Raw genomic sequence first — 8610 nt, forward strand, 5'->3', positions numbered from 1 at the left:
AAAATTATGAAAGGCATTTATGATTCCTGACATTTTGAGAAAACTAAAACTAAAGAAAAAAAGTTAAATTAGAAGCTTGTAAAGAATCAACAAGAATGTAAATTACATAAACATAACATTTACAAAACCAGTACCGTTTATACAGTTAGCCCACACAATCCAATGGTCCAACGCAATTTTAGAAAATCTCAGTAATACAATTTCTTACTTTTTTTTCTAATAAATTGTCTCTGGTGTACAAGGAGCTGTACACAGGATAAAAATGCCGATCATCCAATATGGAATCAAAGGAGGTAAGAGAGGGAATCAAGGTTAAGTTTGGACCTCTTGGTTTTTATGAGAACAATAGTGTTAAACTGTGCTGCCTTGTTATGCAGTATTCAGTGTCCTAACGCAGTGTTAAACCTTTCCTGTTTAGATTTTGGTAAACACTTTTTGGCACGTACTCTCTCACAGGACACTCTCTACCCTCATGTCAACTCACTCGTCTCGAACCCCTCACTCTTTTTTTTGTTTCATACTCACTCAACACCCACAACACCCCCCACCTCCTATACCTCCTATAATTACCCCTTGCTCCTTTTACTCTTTTGATATTGGTTGTTGTCATTGTATGTTTGTGCTTTTCACTAACCTATTCAATCCAGTCCTTTACCCCGTGGTGCTATCGCATGATAAATATGTCTCCTCTTCTTTCTTTCCTTGCATCCAAGCTTTTTACAACACAGTGCACAAATGCTCACAGATTCTCACTTATGCTCACACCTGTATGGACTAACACTCACCTCATTCTATGTATCAGTTTACAGTAACTTCTTGGAATGTGCGTGGCATTCGCTCACAGGCTAAAAAGATTAAGATATTTGACTATGTATCAAGATTAAATGCAGACATTGTCTTCTTTCAAGAAACTCACTTACTTAAATCAGAAGAAAAATCCCTGACAGATTCAAATTTTAACAAGATATATAATTCATGTTTTAATTCCAGACAAAGAGGAGTCTCGGTTCTTCTCAACAAAAGGTTACCCGTTAACATAATCAACTCCGTCATAGACCCAGAGGGTAGATATATTATTATCAAAGTAGTAATCTATAATAAATGTTTCACAATTCTTAATCTATATGCCCCCAATAATGATGACCCTGATTTTTTCCATAGAATTTTCTCAGAGCTTTCAGACCTTTCTGCAGACTCGTCTCTAATCATCGGAGGTGACTTCAATCTGGCGCTCAACACATCATTGGACAGATCTAGTAAGTGCTCAAATACAAAACCATCTCGATCTGCTAAAGTATTAATGGATTACATGGAAGATCTTGGAATAGGAGATGTATGGAGACTGAATAACCCAACTAAAAAAGAATATACCTTCTTCTCCCCTGTGCATAAATCCTTCTCCCGAATTGACTTTTTTCTTTCAAATAATTCCATCGTACATAAGATGTCCTCTAAAATACATCCTATAATTATTAGCGATCATGCCCCAATATCCCTCACCCTGCAGTGTGACTCTAATCAGAAAGTATCCTCTCTATGGCGCTTTAACACCTCATTACTTAATGACAGTAAATTTGAAAAAATTATAAGAAAAGAATGGGAGGACTTTCTATTGACAAACGACTCCCCGGAAATATCACCGTCCTTACTCTGGGAAACTGGCAAGGCTGTCATTAGAGGGAAGATTATATCATACTCTTCTTTTAAGAAAAAACAGGAACAGATAGCAGAAAAAACACTTGAAGAAAAGATCAAAAAACTTACGGAAGAATACGCAGCTAACCCTTCTGAACTTTTATGGGAAAAACTCCAAAGTACAAAACTTAATCTGAATATCATCTTATCTAAAAAAACCGACTTCATTTTGCAACAATTACGATACAAAAACTTTGACTACAATAATAAATCAGGCAAATATTTAGCAAATCAGCTCAAACATAGTAAAGAAAATTCCTTTATAGCAGCAATTTCTGATAACGCAGGTCAAACTTTAAACTTACCTCAGGACATTAATAACATCTTTCATGATTATTATCAAAACTTATACTCATCAAATTTAAACCCTGACCCTGAAGATATTAAAACCTTTCTTAATAAACTAAACCTACCACAGCTCACTATAGATCAGAAAACCACCTTAGACTCACCATTAACCTTACAAGAATTACAAAATGCTTTAGATAGCATGTCAACAGGCAAAGCACCAGGTCCAGATGGGTTCCCTGCTGAATTCCTTAAACATTTCTGGTCAATGCTGGCTCCACTATTTTTCAGAGTAGTAACAGAGATCAAAAATAAAGGGCATGTAGGAGGTAACATGAATACAGCGAACATTAAATTGTTACTTAAACCAGACAAAAACCCCATATTACCCTCAAGCTATCGTCCCATCTCACTTATTAACACAGACTTAAAAATTATTTCCAAAGCACTCACAGGCAGGTTAGAGAAAGTAGTACAGTCAATTATACACCAAGACCAGACAGGTTTTATTAAAAATAGACACTCCACAGACAATGTGAGAAGACTGTTTAATGTGATCAACATGGCACAGAACTCTAAAAAGAAAACAATAATCTTGTCACTCGATGCAGAAAAAGCATTTGATAGAGTAAACTGGTCATTCCTCCTAACTGTCCTTGGCAAATTTGGCTTCGGAGAATCATTCATACAATGGATCTCCACCCTGTACAATAAACCTAAGGCCTCAGTAACCACAAACAAAATAACATCCCAAAGCTTCACACTGCAGAGGGGAACCAGACAAGGCTGTCCACTCTCACCTTTGCTTTTTGCAATATTCGTTGAACCTCTCGCAGCAGCTGTACGTCAGAACTCTGTTATTAAAGGAATCCACTCATCCATCTCAGAAAACAAAATTAATCTCTACGCGGATGACATTTTACTCTATTTGGAAGAACCGCAATCCTCTTTAGAGGAAGTATTTAATCTAATAAACAGCTTCTCTAAATTATCAGACTATTCCATTAACTGGACAAAATCATCAATCCTCCCTTTGACAAAAAACTCTTGGAATCCTGCACACCAAAATCCACAACACCCCTCCACCACAAATACAATTAAATATCTAGGCTTAAATATATCACCAAACTTAAATGAATTAATTAAACTAAATCATGATCCGATGTTGGACAAAGTCACAGAAGATCTGCGGAGATGGAACAATCTCCCCATCTCACTACTTGGCAGGATAGCCTCAGTTAAAATGAAAATCTTACCAAAAATAAACTACTTGTTCTCAATGATACCACTAAAACCACCAAAACAATGGTTTCAAAGATTAGATTCTACAACTACAAAATTCTATACTAGAAATAAAAAACCTAAAATAAGCCTTTCTACCCTTCAAAAAAACAAAGACGAGGGTGGTTTAGAAGCCCCTAATTTCATGCATTATTACTTAGCAAACCAAATACTATATTTAACAGAATGGCTAAATCCAAAAGAATACTACAACACCTGGCTAGAAATAGAACAGTTAGACTGCAAACACATTAAACTCTCTGATCTCCCTTTTATCACTGCGACCCTCAAACATCACAACTGCTTTAAAAACCCACTAATTGCCTCCACACTGACTGCATGGTGGAAAGCCCTGGACATCACAAATGGCCAATTAAAAACTAGTATACTCTCTCCAATCTGGCACAACCCCGACTTTAAAAATAAAAAAACACCACTCTATCTGAAGACATGGGAAGAGAGTGGAATCACTCATCTCCAAGACCTTTTTGAAAATGACAAGATCAGGTCATATAACAATCTAACCCAAGCATTCGATATAAATAAAAGTAACTTTCTACAGTACTTACAAGTAACAGAGACAATAAAGAAAACCACTCCACTAGACTTAACTACGTTACAACCTCCAGAACTGGCTATATATATGAAAAAAATCTCAACAAAATCAAAAAAACTCTCAAAAATATACAGAGCGCTTTCGAACACTAACTGTAATTACTTACCAATCGCGAAGTGGGAGGCCGAACTCTCAATCACCCCGAGCACTGATTTCTGGGCAGAAATTTGTTGTAATACTTTTAAGATGACAAAAAACACAAACCTTCAGCTAATTCAATACAAGGTCCTCCACAGATCCCACATTACCCAACAGAAAATGCATAAAATGGGCTTCTCAGCAACAGACATCTGCTCTCAGTGCACCCAGAATACAGCGGATTCCTATTTACATGCCTTATGGCTTTGCTCCCCAGTTCAACACTTTTGGATTCTAATCACTGAAAAACTGTCCTCCATTTTGGACTACAGAATTCCTTTATCTCCAAATCTTTGTTTGATTGGAGACCTGACAATGCTTCAACCTCCAGCAAACCAATCACAATCAATCCTTGCGGCACTAGCCATAGCAAAAAAAACAATATTACTAAATTGGAAAGACAAAAAATCCTTAAACATAAACCAATGGCAAAATCTCCTCACAGAATTTATTTCCATGGAAAAGATGTCTGCTCTCAGAAAACAAAAAAAAATAACGTGCTTTGAGGAGCGTTGGACTCCTTTTTTAATTGCATTAAATCTAAATTTTTAAAAGCCTGATGATCTAGCCTGCAAGCGACTGCCAGCACCACTCTTTACTAACGCACTAGCCCAACTGTAGGCCGGGGCCGCCTTGGGCCTCTGGGGTGGTCTTGGTCAGGATGGCTGGGGTGGGTTGCCGGGGTGCCTTGTTGCCTCAGCACGGGTGTGCATTCCTTCTGGGTGTTCACGGGGTCCCGGGGCTGTTTGATTTGGCGCCGTTGCCACTTGCATGCGCATCTGGTTGGTCTCTGGGGCTGGGGCCCTGCGTGCTCCCCTGCCGCTCCTTCCCCTTGCTCCCTGTCCCCCTGTCTCGTCCTCCCCCCCTCCTCCTCCTTTGCTCTTGCGCCCGCCATCCTGTGGGGTTGGGTTTGGGGGGCTCCTGTTGGCCTGGGGCACTGGTGGGGGGGCTGTGGCTCCCGCCTGGGGGACGGGCGGTGCCGTGCCGGGTGGGTTGGCTGGGGGGTGGTCTCGTTGGGGGGCCTGGGGTGGTGGGGTCCTTGGCTCCGGTCCGGGGGGATCCGGGGTGGGGGTAGCTTTGGGGGTGGCTGCTGCCCGGGGTCGGCGATTGCCTCCTGGGTTGCTGGGTGGCGGGGTGTGGCTGTGGGTTGCTCCGTCGGCCCTTGCGGGTCCTTGGCTTGGCTCCCTGGGGCGCACCTTTGCTAGGGATGTCGCTTGCGCGACGAGCCAGGCGGGGCCCCCTCGGGGGCTTTTTGTACGACCGCAATGGCCGGGGTGTGGACGTTATGGCTAGGGGGTGGGGTGAGGGGTGCTATGGGGCCTCCCCGGGGGTCGTATTGGGCGGGTGTGCGGGGGCGTGGCGCGTGGTTCCTGGCCCGGTGGATCCGCGTTGGGATTGGCTGGTCTGCTGGCTGGGTGCACTGGGCGCCGTGGGCGCGATTCCGGGGCGGGGGTGCCCCGGGGGCGGATCCTTGGGCTACGTGTCCGGGGAGGTGCTCTCCGGCCATCTGCCCGGGGACCGGCCGCGGCGGCGCTGCGCAGCCTTGGGCGGGGCGGGGCTGGTGGCCTTGGGCCCGCTGTTGTTTGGGGTGTGCTGGCGTCGGGGGGGTGTCTCGTGCCGGTGCGTGGGTCGTCGGGGATTGCCTCCGTGGGGGGGGGGGGGGCTCTATTGGCGCCGTTGGTGTGGGGGGGCGGTTCCGGGCTGGGGGTGCTTCGGTACTCTGGCTTGCCGGTCCGTGGCTGGCGGGATGGCCCTGCTTGGCGGTGGATGGCGTCCTCTCTCGTCGGGGGGGCCGGGGCCGCCTCCCGGTGGAGAGTGTTGTATCGTGGCGCCGGGTGGGCCTGTGCTGGCCCTGGGGCGGGCATGGGCCTCCCCCCTGCTCGGCCGCTCCCCTTGGTGGCGGGGTGGCGTTGCTCCGGGCCGGCGGGCGGCGGGGGTCGCCCCCTGGGGCGCCGGGGGATGTTGTTGGTGCCTGGCTGTGCCCGGGGGTGGGGGGGTGTCGCCGTGCTCCGCGGGGCCGGCGCGGTCTGGGGGGTGCCGTGGGGGGGGGTCTCCGGCTGTGCTGTTCCGGGGCCCGCAGTGCCACTTGCCCGTCTGCGCCATCTACCCTCTCGCGTGGCCCGTCTACGCGGACGGGCCCGGCTCACACTGGACAGGCCTCCTACATGTTCACTTCACCCCACTCCCAGCTGGTCTGGCTCACTCACAAAATGCACCACACACCAATACCCAACCCTTGGGGGGCTGGATGGTGGGGCTGGGGGTGGAGGGGGCCGCCACCTGTGTTACTATGTAGTGGCGTGGGGGCGGCCCTCCCACCTCTAGTTGCCCTACTTATCCCTCCAATTTTAATCGCATCTCAACATGTCACCCCCCGGAGGGTGTATCATCATTTACACCCTCCGGCCTATTACACCACATACACATAAATCCACAGAGGCTGGAGGGGGAGCACCGCTCCCCTCCATCCCCCTTCTTTTAATTACACCCCATACATTCACCAAACACACACATTCACACAGGGGATCGGGAAGTGCCTCTCCATTGGGGAATGGAGAGGCACCATAACAGGGTGGTGGGTTGGTACACATATTTGGGCCTCTCCGGTGGGGGCCTGGCCCCTCTGTTGATGGCTGGGCCACTGCATAGAGTAAAAGCACATCAAGATGGTGCGGTCGGGCGTGGCGGTGGGTCTCGGGGGGGCTTTGCCGGGGTCTCTCCTTGCGGGGTCTTTCCGGGCTGTGTCGGCCGGGTGGGGCGCGGGGGTGCCTCTCCCCCTTGGGTGTGGCTTGGTGCTTGCTTTGTCTCCTGGTGGCCTTGGGGGCGGGCCCTGCGGTGTGCGGGCCCGGGGCGGCCTGCCTCGCCGGTTTGGGGGGTGGGTGTGCTGGGGGGGTGCTGGTGTCCTCGCCGGGGTTGGGGCGGGGTTGCTTGGCGCCTCGGGGTGATGCTGTTTACTGGGGGGCGGCGCTAGCTGTTCCGGTGGTGGAGGTTGCTGTCGGCTGCCTGGTGGGTCTATCCTGCCGTTTGCGGACTGGTGGGTGGGTCCGGGGCATCTTTGGCTGGGGGCTGCTGTCCCGCACTTGATGTGTGCCATTGGGGTGCCTCCGTCCCCGCGGTGGGGATCGCCGGTTGCTCGCGGGCCGGCGGGGGGCGCTGCTCCGTGGCTGGCGCTGTCCGGGGGGCGGCGGGCCCTGGGCTGCTGGCCGTGGGCTGTCCGGGGCTGTGCGGTCCTGCTGGGCCGTGGCCGGGTCCCGGGCGGGGGTGGGGGATGCGTCCCGGGGGGCTTGGCCCGGGGGCTTGCCCTTGGGGGTCCTGGTCCCGGGGGGTGCTCCTGGGGCCCGGGGTGCTTGGCCTGCTGGCCGGGCCGGTCCTGGCGGGGGTCTTTCGGGGCGGGTGGCGCGTGCCGCGCCCTTGCGTACCTACTGGTACGGCCCCTGCTTGGGCAGTGCCCCGTGAGGTAGGGTGTCGGGGGCCGGAATAGGGGGCCACATCCCGGCGGGGCGGTCTGGCTTGGCCCTTGGAGGGGGCCCTGGCTTTAAAAAAAAAAAAAAAAAGAACTGAAGCTCGTGGCGCGGGCGGCATCAGTGAAGGGTGATCTGGGGCGCCGTGGGGGGCTAGGTTGGGGTGCCTGGGGGCCGGCGGGGAGACTCCCAGCGGCCCCCTGGTGCCTTATGCGGCTTGGGGTGTGGTCGTCCTCCCTGGGCGGGCTGCTCCTGGTGCTGCATCCGTTCCGGGTCCTTCTGGCCTGGGGTCGGGCCCCTGCTGGCTCTGGGCTCGCCGGCGGGTGCCCACTGGCTGCCTGTTCGGCGCGGTTCTGGTCGTCTGCTGGGTGTGGGCTTCGGCTCCTCCGCTGGGGCCTCGGGCAGGGAGTTCTCTGGGCCCTCCCCTCGGGGGGTTAGGCGCGGGGGTGGGGTGGGGGGGTGGGGGGGTCGATGGGGTGGGGGGTCTGGGGGTTGGGGGTGGGATCGGTGGCGTGGTGCGCTGGGTCCTTGGCTCCTTGGGGCTTTCTCGGGTGTGTATGGGGGGGCGATGGCTGCCTCTCGGCTTGGGATCTTGGGGGCGTTCGGGGGACTGCTTGGCCGTGGGGTGGTCGCCGGGGGCCCTTAGGCTGCCTGCTCTTGCTGCTGGCCTGACTGCTTCTTCGGGCCCGGGGGCGGCTCTTGGGTTTTGCAGTGGCGGTACTTGGAAATACATTTGTCATGGATGCACTGGCCTTGGGCTGTGGGATAACACTCATACTGGGCTCAACCTTAGACACGTTGTTCCCAAATACCTGTTTTATGGAATTTCCACTCACCTCTTCCTCTGTTCACAGCCACCACCATTATTCCTAAACCACACACTGGTCACCAAACTGGCTTGACAACACAACAATAAACACAATATACACAACCACAATTTCACATCGCATCACTTAAAACTATTCCTCACCCATTCCATATCCTATCTTGTATCCCTCTTCCCTGTTAACTTCCCCACCCCCCTCCAACCCCTCACCTTGGTGTAACACTGCCCTCTCTTTTTTACATCCTCCCTTTAATAAAGTATTTCTTACCCTTCCCTAGGGAGGGCTGGTGACGGTCACAATTATG

This window comes from Gouania willdenowi, chromosome 7 (genome assembly GCF_900634775.1).
Source record: "Gouania willdenowi chromosome 7, fGouWil2.1, whole genome shotgun sequence".
Classification (NCBI taxonomy): Eukaryota; Metazoa; Chordata; class Actinopteri; order Blenniiformes; family Gobiesocidae; genus Gouania; species Gouania willdenowi.